Genomic DNA, 20,798 nt, shown 5'->3' with positions numbered 1-20,798 from the left:
TAAGAAGAGGAAGAAATGCCAACTGTTATGGGAAATAAGGGACGATTCCTCTTGGAAAATAGCTAGAGCTCATTCTGCCAGTTCCCTGTGGCTGATATTTGACTGTAGAACAGAGCATCTTGCACTGAAACATGGGCTACATTTATCATACGGACTAAAATTCAATACACCCTGTGAGAAATATTTACTTCAGGTTGTGTTTTGTTAAACGTCTTCCCAGAGTAAAATGTACAACTTTTACATACACTTGCAATGTAAGAATCATGGTTACACTGACAGAATATGGCATATTCCTTGATATTCACACCTGCATGACATGGGCCCTGGCATTATGTTCATTGTACAGATAAGGAGACATTACAGAAGGGTTAGGTGGTCTAAGTTTAAACGCAGATTAGGGACTAGGTGGTGATTTGAACCTGGTGGGTTGATTGCCACCCAGTGCCCTAACCACAGCATTACACCCACAAACCACATTAGCTAGGTTTTTTCAAACAATCCAAAGCTATATTACATTTTTTTAAGCAATTTCCATTTTATTTCAAATGATTTTTATCGTATTTTATCACCTTTGTTGTAATTTTAATCTTTAAGGATTTATTTCATAGGTTGATATCAAATATGGGTTGGGGGGTATGTAGGATGGGATCCATTTAATATGATTTGAGAATGGCTTAAACCACAGAGGTTCCCCAAACAGGGACAGGTATTTCTAGAGACAATCCAGACCTGTCAGTAGAGGTGTTTATTGACTGCATTTGTCCATGTAGGAATCATTAAGATGCAATGGGATACAGATGATGTCTGTACAAATATCAAGAGTTCAGTTAGAGACAAACTGTATTTCCATCTGTAGTCCAAACATGCCCTAATTTTTCTATCAAGTATGAGTGAAGTTTTAGAGATGATAATATATTTTAGATACACTAGTTACAGGCTAATACTTGGGACACTTCCCTTGGTCCAAGATGGATTTGATGAATGCAGGATTGAATCAATATTCTTTTGGCAGCACAAAGAACCATTTGCTCTCCTACTTGGGACATCTGTCAGATACAGAATCAGGACATATTATCTTGTTTCCTAAACATTGATATAGGAAAAAATAATATGTAATAAAACTGTAAAGATAGAAACAAAGGTACTAAAAATTTTGTTTCAAAGGCTAAGGTAAACATTAATACCAACATAAGTAAAACTATTAACAATAAAGCAACATTAGTGAACACAGGAAAGCTGGAAACTAGAATCAGGAGACTAAGAATCTTTTTGAAACTTGTAAGTTGACATTATAAGGAAATGAGCTTGGTGTTTAGAATTAATTTGGGTTTCTTTATTTCTTTATTTAGACTTTTTAGGGCCACATTCATGGCATATGGAGGTTCCCAGGGCAGGGGTCGAATCAGAGCTGTAGCCGCTGACCTACGCCACAGCCACAACAACACCAGATCTAAGCTGCATCTGTGACTTAAACCACAGGTCATGGCAATGTCAGATCCTTAAGCCACTAAGCAAGGCCAGGGATAGAACCTGCGTCTTCATGGATGCTAGTCAGATTCATTTCCACTGAGCCATGATGGGAACTCCAATGTTGGGCATATTTGAACCAGAGATAATGATATGCGATATATTTGGGCTTGACAACAAACAACTCTTTTCTGAAATTTAGGATTAGAAACGAACCACTTCCTTGAATGCTACTTCTCTAATTTCAAGAGAGATAACTATCTCATGGTATTCATGAGACCTCAAATACTCTAAGAAGAGTCACAATTGCTGTTGCCAGTAACTCAGTTACAGAGAGTTAGATCACAACGAAATGTTTTACATTCCAGAAACAATGCACATTCATGGTTTTGTAGGAGTTTCGAATTTGTTACAGTTCTTACTTACGGGTTAAGCATGAGGGCATTATAAGCACACCTCTAATAATCAAAAATTTTAATGATTTTGTAACAGGAGAGCAGACAGATTTCAAAGCTATAATGGTTAAGCATTTAAAACATTCAGAAATCAGTTGCATTTCAGTACACTAACAGTGAAATATAAGAAAAGGAATGCAAAAATACAATACCCTTTAAAATTACACCCCCCAAAAAATCAAACATCTGGGAATACATCTGACCAAGGAGGTAAAAGACCTATATGCCAAGAACTATAAAACATGAATCAAGGAAATTAAAGATGTAAAGAAATGGAAGGATATTCCATGCTACTTGGTTGGAAAAATATTGTAAAAATGGCCATGCTACCTAAAGCAATCTAAAGAGTCAATGCAACCCCTATCGAATTACCCATGACGTTTCTCACAGAACTAGAACAAACAATCCAAACATTTATATGGAACCACAAAAGACCCAGAATCGCCAAAGCAATCCTGAGAAACAAAAACCAAGCAGGAGGCATAACTCTCCCAGACTTCAGGCAATATTACAAAGCCACGGTCATCAGACAGTGTGGTACTGGCACCAAAACAGACAGACAGACAGACCAATGGAACAGAATAGAGAACCCAGAAATAAACCCTGACATCTATGGTCAATTAATCTTTGACAAAGGAGGCAAGAACATAAAATGGGAAAAAGATAGTCTTTTCAGCAAGTGGTGCTGGGAAACCTGGACAGCTGCATGCAAAGCAATAAAACTAGACCACCCCCTCACACCATGCACAAAAATAAACTCAAAATGACTGAAAGACTTTATATATAAGACAAGACACCATCAAACTCCTGAAATAGAACATAGGCAAAACATTCTCTGACATCAAGCTTACCAATGTGTTCTCAGGTTAGTCTCCCAAAGCAACAGAAAAAAAGCAAAAATAAACCAGTGGGACCTAATCAAAATGACAAGCTTTTGCACAGCAAAGGAAACCAAAACGACAACTTACAGAATGGGAGAAAATAGTTTCAAATGATGCAACTGACAAGGGCTTAATCTCTAAAATATACAAGCAACTTATACAGCTCAACAGCAAAAAAGCCAACAACCCAATGGAAAAATGGGTGAAAGACCCGAATAGACATTTCTCCAAGGAAGAGATATAGATGGCCAACAAGCACATGAAAAAAGGCTCAACATCCCTGATTATTAGAGAAATGCAAATCAAAACTACCATGAGACACCACCTCACACTCATCAGAATGGCCATCATTAAGAAGTCCACAAATAACAAATGCTGGAGGGGGTGTGAAGAAAAGGGAACCCTCCTGCACTGCTGGTGGGATGTTGGAGACCACTGAACTGCTGAACTCTGCTGAAAGCAAACTTGGTACATGCAAAAGCATGATAAGCCAAGGAATGCTTGTGATGGCAAAAGCCAGGTAAGCATGTCTGCCAACACAGAGTTCTAAAGTCTCCTGTCAAAATAAGATAAGGGGCTTATACATCAAGTATGTTGTTCTTTAGGCAGCGGCACTATATCCTAGATGTATACACCCATGACTTTTATTGCTCATGGTTTCCCTAAATCTCACTGAGACATAGCTTCAACACTCTCTACAACTGCTCTTGCTCATTAATCTAAATGCGTCACCTTCCATAATAAAAGTCTTGTGGGCTAAAGCCTAGGGGCCTTTGTTCAGCAGAACAGCATGCCTCCTGGTCCCCCACTTTTAAAAATGTAAAAGAGTCTTGTGTGTTTTGTATGCCGTGCCATCCCTCTTTCAGGATCTCCTGTTGACCTGCAGCACAGGATGCTGCAGTGGGAATGTAAGCTGGTACAACTACTATGGAGAACAGTATGGAGGTACTTCAGAAATTGATACCTAGAACTACCATATGACCCAGAAACCCCACCCTCGGGCATACATCTGGACAAAACGTTCCTTACAAAAGACACATGCACCCGCATGTTCATTGCAGCACTATTCACACTAGACAAGACATAGAAAAAACCTTAATGTCCATGACAGATGATTAGATTAGGATGACGTGGTATATATACACAATGTAATACTACTCAGCCATAAAAAAGAACAAAATAATGCCACATGCAGCACCACGGATGCAACTAGAGACTCTCATCCTGGGTAAAGTAAGTCAGAAAGAGAAAGACAAATACCGTATGATACCACTTATATCTGGATTCTAATATATGGCACAAATGAATCTTTCCACAGAAAAGAAAATTGTGGACTTGGAGAATAGACTTGTGGTTGCCAAGGCGGAGGGGGAGGGAGTGGGATGGATTGGGATCTTGGGGTTAATACATGCAGACTATTGCCTTTGGAATGGATTAGCAAGGAGATCCTGCTGTGTAGCACTGGGAACTATGTCTAGTCATTTATTATGGGGCATGATAATGTGAGAAAAAAGAATGTATACATGTATGTGTATCTGGGTCACCATGCTGTACAGTAGAAAAAAATTGCTTTGGGGAAATAACAATTAAAAATGAAAAAATTAAAAATTAAAAAAAAACTTTGTCAAAAAAAGAAAAAATTAAGTATAAATTCATGAATCTCAATTCTGACTAAGTTTGGCAATAAATAGAAAGGCCCAAAAAAAAGCATTTAAAAAAGGATTCCTCAATGTCATAAGCATGACTTGTCATGAATTCTTCACAGTGAGGATTTCGTTGCCTTACACTGAAAGCCGTCAGGCACTGGTGTTGGGTTTAAGATCCTCCCCTTGATTTTGCAGCTCAGCTCACACCTAAGGAACTGCTCTGCCTCTTGTTCTAGCATTGCTCCCTACCTCCAGAAACTATTTTCCAGGCAGGAACACTCAGACTTCTTCCAGACTCTGCCTCACAGACTGGAATAGAAAATATCTCTGAGTGTTGCTAACATGTGACAGTGGGCAGACGTGAGTAAAGGGCAGGGGTGGCTGAAAACGCACAGGAGAGTTCAAGTCCACAAGGGGTTAAAGAACACAGGGGATAAAGGTATATATGATTCTAAGATTCTTTGGATGTCAGAGTCAACACACCAACACTAGGATAGAAGAAAGGCAGAACTCTACAGCTTACATTCCAAACCAGAAGGATGAAGGGCAGACCACACAGTGGGTTGCACCTACACACAGGGTAAGGCAGGGAGATCCATACTGGGAGCATATGTATGGGGAGTGGGACCTGATTCATTCGGGATCACAGGCAAGCTGTGCACTAATTTGCCTAATTTCATGGGATCTGGCACATGAATTTTCTTTACATGGCCCTTGGGTGGACCACGTGGGTGTCTAGCAGCCCAGAGCATGAATTCCCATTATGCAGGTGTTCTGGGTGTGAACTGATCACCTGCTTGAGAAGAGGAAGTGACCATCCTCTTTCCAGGACTGCTACACTGGGTCAGAAGAGGATTAACTAACCAACACCAACGGTATTAAGCTCATTGTTAGGGTAAGTGTGTGCTGTGGGGAATCAGTGGTCCAGGACAGTCACGGAATTGGGAAGAGGAGCTGGTGCTCTGTAGGGGGTCAGGAGCTCAGGAGACATAACAGTTGTGAGAGATGAGTCAGCTGGGGAGGGCAGTGGGCTTGAGGATGCTAAAGGACCCAGAGAAACGGACACATGTGGGGTCCGCATTGGTGCCCTGACACTGATGACCCCCAAAGTTTGAAGACTGGGGTTTTGAGGGAGGGGCCAAGAAGACATGGTAATTGGCCTGCTGAACTGATAAGGCAACAAATAATATTCATAGAAAAAGGAGGCTTTGGAGGGGATGCAAGTTCAGAAGAGTTGTGCTGAGGCACCTAAGAATTTGAGGTGTAAGGAGTTGTCAAAGAATGGACTGCCTAGGGGGTGCAGGTTGACTGTGGTCTATGGGGATGAAAGTGGACGGGGACAGGTTACGGATCCAGGGTTGGAGGGGTGATGGTGCCGGATCAAGGAGAGTTTAAAGACCTAGGGGTGGTGGAGGAGTGGAGGTCACACAGGGAAAGAAGTAGAGAGTGAGGCAGTATGAGACTAGGAGAAAGAAGTGGATGGTCAGATTGTAGGTTCCTCATTCCTTCCTCCAGAAATAATGTCCTCATTGACACTGAACTCACGACTTACCCACGGATGGTTACATGATGCAAAAATATTCCTCATATAAAACACCCATAGAAATCTTTAAATGGTACCTACTGTAGAACCACAAGGAGCATGCTGGATGACCAACAGTCCACCACTATTTCCCTCTTCTACTAGAATTCCAGGTAGGAAGTGTGACCCGAGTGGGTCTGGCAGGAAAGCCTTTTCACAGGTCCTGGTCCTGTTGGCAAGAGACCTGACTCCTTCCAAATATTCATGTTTTTTTTGGCCTGATTTTTATTTTAAATAAGACAATGGGGGAGTTCCCATTGTGGCTCAGTGGTAGCAAGCCTGACTAGTACCAATGAAGTTGCAAGTTCCATCCCTGGCCTTCCTCGTTGGGTTAAGAATTCTGCGGTGCCCTGAGCTGTGGAATAAGGTGGCAGTTTCAGCTCCAATTCAACCCCTATCCTGGGAACTTCCATATCCAGCAGGTGCGGCCCAAATAAATAAATAAGTAAATAAAGACAATGGGAACTAGTGTTAAGCCAAATACTTATGTCTGAAACATTTTATAACACAAGGTCCTATTGATGAAAATTCTTTTATATGAATGTATAAAAAAGTGGAAATATCTTAATGTCTAAAATGGAATATATGCTTTATATAAGAAGTGAAACATTACAAATTGAAATATTGACATGATGTTTTTCCTCTTATGAGACCACTCTAAGAGGTAACCACTGGTAATAGTTTTGTCAAGATGATAACAATTTAAAATATTTTTTCATGACAAAGGATGAACTGGTCTCAGAGTAAAGTAGGCAGATCTCCTTTCCATGGTATTACTACTTTGGTTATATTCCAGGAGATGGCAGAAGAGACTTAGAAGATGCAGGGAAGGTTACCAACCAGAGGACGATGCTGTGGAGTGAATGCGTCCTTCCACAGTTCATAGGTTAAAATCCTAAAGTAGTATTTGAGGTGGAGGCCTTTGGAGGTAATTATATCATGTTTGCAGCCCTCACTGATGAGTTTAAGCTCTTATACTGAGAGAGGAAGATGAGGAAGCTTCTTCTCTCTTGCCACCATGTGAGAATTCAGCAAAGAAGGTGCCATCAGCAAAACAGTGAGTGCCATTACCTCACCAGACACCAAATATGCCAGCACCCTGATCGTGGACTTCCCAGCCTCCACAATAGTGACTTATTTAAGCCATGAGGTCTGTGATATTCCTATGATGTGTTTCTGTCTTGTTATATTCATTTCTATGTTTGCTCATTTGCTTGTTTGGTTGGTTGGTTTTTAGAGCTGCACCTGCAGCATATGGAAGTTCTCAGGCCAGGGACTGAATCAGAGCTACAGCTGCCAACCTACCCACAGCCACAGAAATGTAAGATCTGAGCCATGTCTATGGACCTACACCACAGGTCAGAGCAATGCCAGATCCTTAACCCACTGAGTGGGTCCAGGGACCGAACTCTCATCCTCATAAATACTAGTTGAGTTCGTTTCCACTGAATCATTAGGGGAATGCCTATTTGTGTTTTATTTTTTTATTTTGCATCTAAGTAACAAAATACAGTATTTGTCTTTTTCTTGTTTTTTTGACTAAGCATAATACCCTCCAGGTCCATCCGTGTCAAGTATGACATATATATTAACAGATAAAGAAATGGGTAGGGAGAGAGAGAGAGATTTACATCTTTAGCCATTGATATCTCTCTCTCTCATTTTTTTTTTGTCTTTTGTCTTTTTAGGGCCACTCCCATGGCATTTGGAGGTTCCCAGGCTAAGGGTCCAATAGGAGCGGACCCTTACAACCACAGCCACAGCAACGCCAGATCTGAGCCTCATCTGTGACCTACACCACACCTCACCACAACACCGGATCCTTAACCCACTGAGCGAGACCAGGGATTGAACCCACATCCTCATGGATTCTAATCTCTTTCATTATCCACTGAGCCAGGGGAACTCCTATCCATGGATCTCTTGATGGACAGATGGACACTTAGTTCACTTCCATATCTTAGCTATGAATATTTGGGGGTGTATTTCTCTTTTCAAACTGGTGCTTTCTTTTTCTCCCTATAGCTTCCTTCACTCCCACACCTAGGAGTGAAACTGGTGCATCATCCTGGAGTTCTCCTTTTAGCTTCATGAGGAATATCCATACTGTTCTCCAAAGTGGCTGCACCACTTCATATTCCCATCAACAGTATACAGGTGGTCCCTTTTCTGCCCATCCTCTCCAACATCTCCCATTTGTCTTCTTTTGAGGAGAGCCATTCTGACTGCTGTGAGGTGATGATGTCATCATGGTTTTGATTTGAATTTCTCAGGTGGTTAACGATATTGAATATCTTTTCCTCTTTCTTTTGCACACCTGTATGTCTTCTTAGAAAAATTTCTATGCAGATCTTTGCCCAATTTTCTCATTGGGCTATCTGTGTTTTTGACAGTGGGTTATATGAGTTCTTTAGGTATTTTGGATTTACTCCTTTGTGCTCCTAGCATTTGCAAATACTTTCCCCCATTAGGCCGTCTTTTTGTTTTGTAAGTAGTGAATTTTGCTGTGTAAAACTTTTAAGTTAAATGAGATACCAATACTTTATGTTCACTTTTGCTTCTTTGCCTTAGGAGATGTAGCCAAAAAAATATATATTGCCAGGGTTGATGTCAGAGTGTTCTGCCTCCCTTTTCTTCTAGATTTAATTTTCAGGTCTTACATTTGGGACTTTAATCCATTTTGAGTTCATTTTTCTATGCGGTGTGAGGCTCTGTTATAACAATGTCCAAATCAATGGGATACACTACATGAACAAAAGGAAAGACAGAAACCACTTGACCACCTCAACAGATGCAGAAAAAGCATATAAGAATATTCAACTTCCATTTGTGATAAAAAATGTTCATCAAAGTGGGTAGACAGAGAGCACATCTCAACCTAATAAGAGCTATTTACAACATTCATTACCAAAAATACTAGCCACTAAAAAACTGAAGGCCTCCCCCCTAAATTCAGGAAGAAGACAAGAATGTCCACTCTCATCACTTTTATTCAACATGCTGTATTGGAAGTCATAGTCATGGCAATCAGACAAGAAAAACAAAATATTTCCACACAGGAAGGGAAGAGGCAAAACTGTCACTATTTGCAGATGATATAATATTCTATGTAGGAGTTCCTGTCGTGGCACAGTGGTTAACGAATCGTACTAGGAACCATGAGGTTGCGGGTTGAATCCCTGGCCTTGCTCAGTGGGTTAAAAATCTGCCATTGCCGTGAGCTGTGGTGTAGGTCACAGATGCCACTCGGATCCTGCATTGCTGTGGCTCTCGTGTAGACTGGTGGCTACAGCTCCGATTAGACCCCTAGCCTGTGGACCTCCATATGCCGCGGGAGCGGCCCTACAAAAAGGTAAAAAGACAAAAAAATAATAATAATATTCTATGTAGAAAAAACTATAGACAACACATAGCTGAGACATGGAAACAATCCAGATGTCCATTGACAGATGATTGGATTAGGAAGATGTGGTATATACACACAATGGAATACTACTCAGCCATAAAAGGAACAAATTAATGCCATTTGCAGCAACATGGATGCAACTAGAGACTCTCATACTGAGTGAAGTAAGTCAGAAAGAGAAAGAGAAATATCATATGATATCACTTATATCCGGAATCTAATATATGGCACAAATGAACCTTTCGACAGAAAAGGAAATCATGGACTTGCAGAATAGACTTGTGGTTGCCAAGGGGGAGGGGGAGGGAGTGGAGTGGTTAGGGAGTTTGGGGTTAATAGATACAAACTGTTGCCTTTGGAATGGATTAGCAATGAGATCCTGCTGTATAGGACTGGAAACTATGTCTAGTCATTTATGATGGATCATGATAATGAGCGAAAAAAGAATGTGTACATCTACATGTAATTGGGTCATCATGCTGTACAGTAGAAAAAATATATTGGGGAAATAACTATTAAAAAATAATAATAAGAAAAAAACTATAGACAACCCAAAAAAATTCTAAGAAAATATAATAAATGAATTCAGGAAAGTAGCAAGATAAAAGATGATTTTAAAAATCCCATTTAAAATCCATCTAAAAATACCAACAAGATGATAGGCCCAAATGCTGAAAATATGAAACACAGATAAAGGAAAGTGAAGATGGGAGTTTCTGTGGCTCAGCAGGTTAAGAACCTGACTAGTATCCATGAGGAAACAGGTTCACTACCTGGGCTCACTCAGTGGGTTAAGGATCCAGCATTGCCACAAGTTCCAGTGTACATCACAGATGCAACTCAGATCTTGTGTTGCTGTGGCTGTTCCAAAGGCCAGTAGCTCCAATTCAACCCCTAGACTGGGAACTTCCATATACCACAAATGTGGCACTTAAAAAATTGAAGATGACTCAGACAAATGGAAAGACAGCCCATGCTCTTGGATTGGAAGAATTAATATTGCAAAAATGGCCATACTACCCAAAGTAATATGTGCAGATATAATGCAATACCATTCAGAATCCCTAAGGCATTTTTCATAGAACAACACATAATCAAAAAATTCTTAAGGAACCACAAAGGACCCTGTATTGCCAAAGAAATCCTGAGGAAAAAGAAGAAAGTAGAAGGCATAAACCTCCCGTATTTCAGAATATGAAGTTGTCTTTTGGCACAGTGTTAAGGATCCAGCATTGCCAATGCAGTGGCTTGGGTCACTGCTGTGGTGTGGTTTTGATCCCTGACCAGAGAATTTACACATGCATAGGTGCAGCCTAAACTAAAACAAATGAACAAACAAAAAGCAGGTTTCAGACTATACCACAAAACTATAGTAAATAAACCAGTGTGGTATTGGCACTAAAATAGACATATACATCAATAGAAGGCAATAGAAAGCCCTTTGTCAGTTAATCTTTAATAAAGAAACCAAGCATACACAAAAGATAAATAACCATCTTTCCAGCACATGGTGCTGGGAAAGCTGGAGCTACATGTAAAACAAGGAAATTAGAACACTCCCTCACAACAAATACAAAAATAGTCTCAAAATGGTTTAAAGACCTAAATGTAAGTCATGACAGCATTAAAATCCTAGAAGACAACATGGGCAAAACATTCTCTGGCATGATATACCAATATTTTCTGAGCTCAGTCTCCCAAGGCAAAAGGAATAAAAGAAAATAGTTAACAAATGGGATCTAAGTAGACTTCAAAGCTTTTGCACAGCTAAGAAAATCATCCACACGTGAAGGACAACCTAGGAAACAGGAGGAAAGAGTTGAAAGAATGAGACCAACAGGGAGTTAATATCCAATTCATTAAAACAGCTCATATAAATCAATTTCAAAAAAAGAAAAAACTCAATCAAAATATAGCTGAAGACCTATATAGACATTTCCCCAAAGAAGACATACAAGTGGAATGTATAGGAACATAAAATAATGTTCAACATTGTTAATTATTAGATAAATGAAATTAACCACAATGAGCTATCATCTCTCACTGGTCAGAATTGCTGTCATTAAACAGTCCATACAGTGGGAAAATAAAAAAAATATATAAAAATAAATAAAAATAAAAATAAAAATAGAAAAAAAAAACAGTCCACAAATAATTACTGAGGAGGGTATGGAGAAAATGGAGCCCTTGTCCACACGGTTGTTGGGAGTGTAACTGGTGCAGCTGCTATAGAAAACAATATGAATGTTCCTTTAAGAACTAAAAATAGAATCCTCCTCCTGGGAATATATCCAGAAAATAAAAGATCTCTAACTGAAAAACATACATGCACTCCAATGTTCAGAGCAGCACATTAGAATAGCCAAGACACAAAAACCACCCAAGTCCCCACACCTATATATATATACATACACATAAACAGACACACAGTAGAATATTACTCAGCCATTAAAAAGAATGAAATCTTGCTATTTACAGCCACATGGATGGACCTAGAAAACTTTATATTAGTGAAGCCAGTCAGAGAATACTATGTGATATCACATGTGGAATCCAGAAGTAGTACAAATGAATCTATATACAAAGCAGAAATAGACTCACAGACATAGAGAATAAACCTATGGTTACCAAAGTGGAGAGGGAGGGCAGGAAGGATGGAAAAATTAGGAACATGGGAATAACAGACATGAGCCACTCTACTCAAATAGGTAAGCAACAAGTGCATAACACAAGGAATTATATTCAATTGCATGTAATAATCTATAGATAAGGAACAAGTGTATAACACAAGGAATTATATTCAATAGCATGTAATAATCTATAATGGTATACAATGGGATGAACCACTTTGCTGTACAATTCCAAACAACAGAATATTATAAACCAAACATACTTCATAATATAATTTTTAAGAGTAGAGTCTCCAGTCCCCACAACCCTCTGGCTCTCCTGAAAGAAAGTCCCACTGGCTTTCAAAACTCATTATGGGAGCTCGTCTCCCCCACTGTGAGACCCCAACGCAGGGCTGAGACTCCTCACTCCTCAGGGAGAAACCTGGCCATTTATTCTTCTCCTGTGTGGGGGGTCACTCACCAGGGAGATGGTTCCTGTCTAAACCGCAGCTCCACTCCTCCACCTGTCTCACAGTGGATCCTTCTGCACTTCCTCAGTTGTAGAAGGTATTTTCTGGTATCTCCTGGTCTTCATCATTGTATTTGCTTTCCATATAGCTGTAATTTTGGTGTTTTCACAGGAGCAGGGGAGCTCAGGATCTTCCCACTCCACCATCTTGGAGCAGAGCCCTGTGTTCTTGTTACAGCAGCCCCAGCTGCCTGCAATAGATGTCCCTGTTTAGTGAAGGGGGTGGAACATAACCAACTGAGCTTTAAATAACAGGCATCAATAAATACCTTCTCTTACAGAGATGTAAGAGATTGAAAACAGGAGGGGGATTCAACTTGCTAGGCTGGCTTTCTGGATGGAGTGAGCCACATGGGAGTCATTAAGGGAAATGAGATCTGCCAACAACAAGAACCAGCCTGGAAGCTGGTTCCAGCTCAAACACTAAGTTAGGACTCAGAGGGTGAACAAATGAATCAAGTAGCAACTGTGCACTGTGGAAAGGCATCTGATTTATAGATTCCTCAAAACTGTAGGAGATTGTGCATTTCTTTTCCATAGTAGAGCCTGTGTGCAGTGGAGTCACAGTTCATGAGCAGAAAGGGACTGACAATTGTAAACCACGCAGCCATGATTGTAGTGATGTTCACAAGGAACCAGCAGGGGTTGCAAAGAAAAGTTGAAAGATAGAGGAAAGCATATAAAAGTAGACAACAGTGCTCACCAGGAGAAGAATGATTTTGGTAGCTCTGGACTCAGAGGAGGGTCTGCAGGTTTTGGTCTTACAAATGTGTTGGACCTACTGCTTATGTCTGTACAGGAGGACAGCTATGGAGATGCTAATCCAGAGCACGAGCCCCAAACATGAAACACCAGGGAATGAGAGTGATACTGCATATAATACCTCTCTCATTTTGTCATGATGAACAGCAGGACAGTATACAAAATCCCTTTTGTGTGAGATGTTTTCATCATCGCATTTATCGGCTATATCCATAGGAAAAATGACACTTATTACCATGTGCAGCATCCAACACAGAGAGAAAACAATATACGTGGGAGTGCACACCTGGAAGGCAACCTACAGATTCAATATGATCTGAATCAAATTACCAATGGTATTTTTCACAGAATTAGAAGAAATTTTTTCAAATTTGTATAGAAACACAGTAGACCCAGAAAGGCCAAAGCCATCTTGAAAAAGAAAAACGGAATAGGAAGTATTAGGTTCCCTGTCTTCAGACTATACTACAAAGCAACAGTCATCAAAACAATATGGCACTGGCATAAACTATTATTTTGAAGCATAATTTCAAAAACTACTCAGAGTCACCCTATTTAATACCCTTCATTCTGTCTTGACTATGTAAGGACATTATACATAAATCTACTCCAAAATGCCATAAATTTGGTGACGTATTTTAAATTTTTTAAAATACATGCACAGGTCCAAAGTACGCAAATCTATGAAATTGCCCCAAGGAAACACATTTTCTATACAATACCTGTGTCAATAAGCAGATATTGTCAGAATGTACAGACATACAATTGGGTTAATTCCATGTCACTGCACCAGTGATGACTACTGCTGTGACATCTAACAGCATAGATTACTTTCACCATATTTGTAATTTATACAAAGACAATAATAGTGCATTAACTTTTTGTAGGAGATATTTTTCATTTCTTATGTTGCTTATCAATTTAAGGATGCATAAAGTTTATCATTCCTTGGTATTTCTATATAGAACTTCATTTTATGAATATCAAATACTTAATTAATCTACTGTTCCAAGGGAGGATTCGAGAGAAATGGACTGTAAGGAGGTGTTTATAATTGGTTCCTGGGGTTCTGAAAATGACTTTCTAATTTGATTAGCTTCAAAAGCACTAAAGAGCTTATTTTCAGTGCTTAGAAAGCACTTAATGTCCACGTCCTGATCCAGCAGTATAAATGTGCCACATAGTTGAAGTGGATAATCCTCATCTACCTTTTGTCAGAAGTATCTGGAGACCCGTGTGAACATTCAGGGGAAACTAGGGAATGTAATGACATGGGCTGATTTCTTCTCATGTTACTGGACAAAGAGGTGAATGAAAATTTGAGCTCAGAATTCAAATTCCCAGTTCAAACATCCTGTCAGTGACCTGAAGTATTCTCTGTTTGCCCTGAAGGAGACTCTTATCTCCAATGGCTGCTCGAATGAGATTCCCTTTTTTTTTTTTTTAATGACTGCACCCACACATTTGGAAGTTGCTGGGCCAAGTTATAGGTCTGACACCAAGCTGCAGCCACAGAAATGACAGATCATTTAATCCTCTGTGCCAGGACTAGAATAGAACATGTGCCTCCCCAGTGACCCCAGCCACTGCAGTTGGATACTTAACCCACTGAACCACAGTATGAGCTCAAAGAATGGTTTAAATCAAGCACAGAATCTCACTCTGGTGATACATAGTATGAGGGACATCTCAAAGAGTGTATGTTTCACTCAAGTTATGTACTGAGAATTATATTCTGATCTTGCTGTTTGAAAGAACTTTATTTTAGAATGGTCTTAGATTTACAAAAATGTCCAAGTTTCTACATAGTTCCCATAGACCCCACACTCAATTTCAATGACTCTTAATATCCTATATTCGTGTGTAGCATTGTTATACTTAATGAACTAGTATTGATTAATTCATATCAGCTAAAGCCAATACTTGATTCAGATTTTCTTAGATTTTCCTTCATATTCTTTTTCCTTTCCAAGGACCCATCCAGATAACAGATGTTGTAGTCACTTCTCCTGAGGCTTCTCTTTGCTGTGATGATATGTGGTGATATTCCTTAATTTGTAATGATCATAACAGATTTGAGGAGTCCAAGTCCGGTATTTTGTAGAAACACCCTTAATTGAGACTAATGTGAGAATTTTGTCATGATTATACAGGAGTTCTGTTTTGGGAGGAGAACTGCAGAGGTGTACAGGCCATTTGCATTTCATCATATCAAGGGTACATACAACCAACATGACTCCTCACTGTTAATAGTAACCTATGTCTCCTGGATGAGGTAGTGTGCCCCTGGTGTGCTCATAAAAATTAATTCGTCCCTTTTCACGGTATACTCTGTAGAAAGTAGTCACTATGCGCAGCCCACATTTAAGAGGAGAATGTCATGTTCCACCCTTTTCAGGATAAAGTTTTGACATAATTATGTGGAATCCTTCTGAAAAGGATATTACACAGGGGATTCTACCAAACATATATGCACCGACTATAGAAGTACCTAAATAAATAATGAAAATACAAACAGATATAAAGGAAGAAATTGATAATAGTAAGATAATAATAGGGAATTTTAATATCCCATTTATATCAATAGGCAGAGAATCCAAATAAAAAAATCAACAAGGCGACTGAGATCTTAAGTGACACAGGAGACCAGTTGGACTTAACAGATATCTACAAGAGAGTCCCGCCCCAAATAGCAGAATACACACTCTTCAAGTGCACATGTTACCTTCTCTATGATAGATCACATGCCAGGACACAAGAGAAGTCTCAGCAAAATTAAGATGATAGAATTATATAAACCATTTTTCCAACTATAATGGTATGAAACTACAAATTGATCACAGAAAAAAATGGGAAAATGAAAATAACGTAGAGACTAAACAATGTACTACTAAAATACCCTAGGGTTCAATAAAGTAATCAAGATTAAATGAGAACATACCTTGAGACAAATGAAAATAAAAATACCACTTTCCAAGTTGACAGAACACAGCAAAAGACGTTCTAAAAGGCAAGTTCATAGCAATACATGTCTACCTCAAAATGTAAGAAAAACATCACAAATAAAACCTAAATTGCAATCTGAAGGAATCATAAAAAGAAGAACAAAGCCCCACTACAGCAGTTGGAAGAAATGTAAAAGATCAGAGAGGAAATAATTAAAATAGAGACCAAAAAATCATAGACAATATCAATGAAACCAGGACAAAAGATAAGCCTTTAGCCAGGCTTGTTAAGAAAAAAAGAAGTCACAAATAAACAACAGGAGAAAAATGAAAGAGAAAAAAAATACAACTGATATTACAGGGATACACGAAACCATCAGACAATGCTATCAACAGTTACATGCCAAGAGTTTGAACAACTAAGAGCAAATGGATAAATTTCTAGAAATGCAAAGTCTTCTAAGACTAAGGTAGAAATAGACTTTCTGAACAGACGCATCACTAGAAATCAAATTAGTAAGCAACAAATGAGCAGCAAAGTCCAGAACAGAATGGATTCACAGGGGATTCTACCAAACATAAAGATGAAGAAGGCCTATCCTTCTCAAAGTACTCCAAAAAAATTGCAGAGAATGGAATACTCCCAAATCCATTCTCCAAGGCTACCATTACACTTATACCATAACTGGGAAAAGACACTACAAAAAAAAAAGAAAGGAAACTACAGATAAATATCTTGATTATAGATGAAAAATCCTCAGGAAAATATTAGCAAAGATAATTCAACAACCCAAAAGAAGAATCATACATGATATTGAGTGGAATTTTTCCAGACGTGTGAGAATAGCTCAAAATCTACTAATCGATCAATACGATACACCACATTAACAAAAGGGAGGATAAAAAAATCACATAATCATCCTAATAGGTGAAGAAAAAACATTTGACAAAATTCAACATTCGTTCATGATGTTCAAACTCTCATCAAAGTTGGAACAGAGGAAACATACCTCAACATAATAAAGGGCATTTATGAGAAACCCACAACTAATATCATACTCAATGGTGAACATTGGAGAAAGCTTTTTCTCTAAAATAAGAATCAAGGATTCCCTATTCTTGCTACTTCTATTTAACATACTATTGGAAGTCCTAGCCAAAGAAATCAGACAATAAAAATAAATCAGTCATCCACATTAAAGAGAACAAGTTAAATTATCACTTTTCAGGGGGCAAAATATTATATACAGAAATTTTTAAAGTCTCCACCAAAAAACTATGAGAAGTAATGAAATCAGCAAAACTGCACAATCCACGATTTTAAAAAGGGGGATCTTTTTTGCTTGTCTATACACAATGCAAGAAAACAAACCTGTTCAAAATTTCATTAAAAGCAGGAGTTCCTGTTGTAGTTCAGCAGTTGACGAATCTGACTAGCATCCATGAGGATGAAGGTTTGATCTCTGGCCTTTCTCAGTGGGTTGAGGCTCTGGCATTGTTGTTAGCTGTGGCATAGGTCACAGACGTGGCTCAGATCCTGCATTGCTGTCACTGTGGCATAGGCCAGCAGGTACAGCTCCAATTCAACTCCTAGCCTTGGAACCTCCATTTGCCATGGGTGTGGCCCTAAAAAGAAAAAAATTGCATTAAAAGAAATAAAACACCTGGAAATAAATTTAAGGAATAAGGTGAAAAACCTGTACCCTGAAAATTATCAAATATTGATGAAAGAAACTGATGATGATGCAAAAATATAGAAATATATCTTGTGTTCTGTAATGGAATAAATTACATTGTTAAAATACCCAAACTACCCAAACCAATCTATAGATTTAATGCAATACCTATCAAAATACTCATGACATTTCTCATAGAACTAGAACAAATATCCTAACATTCATGTGGAATCACAAGAGACCCTGAAGAGCCAAAGGTATCTTGGTAAAAAAAAAAAGAGGAAAGTTGGAGATACCAAGTTCCCTGTCTTCAAACCATAGTACAAAACTACAGTCATCAGAACAGTATGGTAGTGGCACAGAAATAGATACATACATCAATAGAACAGAATAAAGAACCCAGAAATAAACTCATGCCTTATTGGTCAGTTAATCTATGACAAAAGGAGTCAAGTGAAGAAAGACACTCTCTTCAAGACAGTGCTGAAATTAGGTGGTGCTGGAATTATTCGAACTTTTTCTCAATCCATATAACAAAAATAAACTCAAAATGGATTAAAGACCCAAATACAGGGCCAGAAACCATAAAATACCTACAAGAAAACATAGATAGAACACCCTCTGACATAGATTATAACAATATATTTTTGCATCTCTCTAAAATGAAGGAAATACAAGCAAAAATAAGCAAATTAGACCTAATTAAATGTGAAAGCTTTTGCACAGATAAGAAAAACATGGACAAAAGGAAAAGATAAACTATAGAATAAAATTTTCTTTTCAAATCATATGGCTGACAAAAAAAACTAATATCCAAAAAATATATATACCATATACAACTCAAAATCAAAAAAGAAACAATCCAGAAAATGGATGGAAAACCTGTATAAATGTTTTTTACAAAGAAGACATACAGATGGCACATAAAAAATACTCAACTCAGCTATTCATTGGAAAAATGCAAACCAAACCAAAATTCCACATCACCACACAGCTCTCAGAATGACTATCATCAAAGAGAACACACACAACAAATGATTACAAGGATGTGGAGAATGGGGAACCCTAGTACACTGTTGATGGGATTATCAATTGGTGCAGCCACTATGGATAATACTATAGAGGTCCCTCAAAAAACTAAAAACAGACCTACAATATGATGGAGAAATTCCACTCATAGGCATATACCTGAAGAAAATGAAAATAGTAATTCAAAAGATATTTGCAACCCAGTGTGCCTATGAGCATTATTTACAAAAGCCAAGACACGGAAGCAATCTATGTGCCCATCAACAGATAAATCAATAAAGATGTTGTACACCCCCACACACAAACACACACACACACACACACACACAAAATGGAGTATTAATCAGCCACAAAAGAATGAAATTTCGCTTTTTTGTTTTGTTTTGTTGTCTTTTTGCCATTTCTAGTGCCACTCCCATGGCATATGGAGGTTCCCAGGCTAGGGGTCAAATCAGAGCCAGAGCCACAGCAATGCAGGATCCGAGCCACGTCTGCAACCTACACCACAGCTCACGGCAGCACCAGATCCTTAACCACTGAGTGAGGCCAGGGATCGAACCTGCAACCTCATGGTTCCTAGTCAGATTCGTTAACTACTACGCCACGATGGGAACTCCAAGAATGAAATTCTGCCATGTGCAACAACCTGGATAGAGTCTGAGGATATTATACTGAGTGAAATAAGTCTGAAAGAAAGAGACAAATATTATTTTTTATCACTTATATATGCAATCTATAGACTAAAATAAATGGATGAGTACAACTAAGAGAAACAGAGTCACAGATGTAGAGGAGAAACTAATGGTTACCAGTGGGGAGTGAAAGGGAGTCAGTGTGAGACAGGATGAGGAATGAGAACCTCAGACTATCACGCATAAAATAAGTAAGCTACTAGGACATATTTTATAGCCCAAGGAAGAGAGCCAATAGTTTATAGCAACTTTGAGTATAGCCTTTATAAATATGGAATCACTCTGTTTTACAACAAAAATAAATATTACACTGTAAATCAACAATGTTCAATGGAAAAAATTTAATTTAAAAAGATAATTATATAGTGTGATAGAGTAGCTAATTATGGAACAATAGCAAGACATTATTACATGTAAATATAACAGTAACTTGTACACACTGAATTTATACATATATGTCAAATATATTTCAATATATAAAATCAGCCGTTAGGAGAATTTTTTTCTCCTTTGGCAGCACTTCACTTCAACCAAGCTGTCTCTACATGAAAATTTTCAAATGTTCAAAGCTCCCTTCAAAATCTCCTGTTTCTCAAGTAACTCCTTGCTGTCTATTGAGGATGTTATCTTTAAAATTCATAGCTGTTTCCCAAAGGTTCTACTGGCTAAGAGTGAGTTGACCCTCTGGCTCCACACCAGGCTATTGTCTACACTGAGAGGACATTGATTTCTTCACTTTCATCAATGACCACTGCACACACTGACCCATGTTCATGTATACCTTTATCTACAAGTCCATGACTATTTCATTCCTGGGAAAAGATGTTTTAGATTGAAGGCTACACAGTTGTACATTTCATACTATGCAGATTGTTTCTATTATTATACTATAAATTCTGAACTTCTTTTCTGAAAGCACCAGAAACATTTCAGTCGGACAATTCTTTACAAGATACCTCTATTTCATGACAACAGGGTTACAAGTTTTTATTTTGGAAAAGATGCTCATTGTGACCTATTCCCTATCTTTTGAAATTCAAAATGTTGTTAGACTCAGAGATGAATGAATAAGTAAATGAATAAATTGAAACTGTGCACTGTGGAAAGACATACAAT

This window comes from Phacochoerus africanus, chromosome 8, assembly GCF_016906955.1.
Source record: "Phacochoerus africanus isolate WHEZ1 chromosome 8, ROS_Pafr_v1, whole genome shotgun sequence".
Lineage (NCBI taxonomy): Eukaryota > Metazoa > Chordata > Mammalia > Artiodactyla > Suidae > Phacochoerus > Phacochoerus africanus.
The sequence above is the reverse complement of the archived record's forward strand: the minus strand, read 5'-3'. Positions refer to the sequence as shown.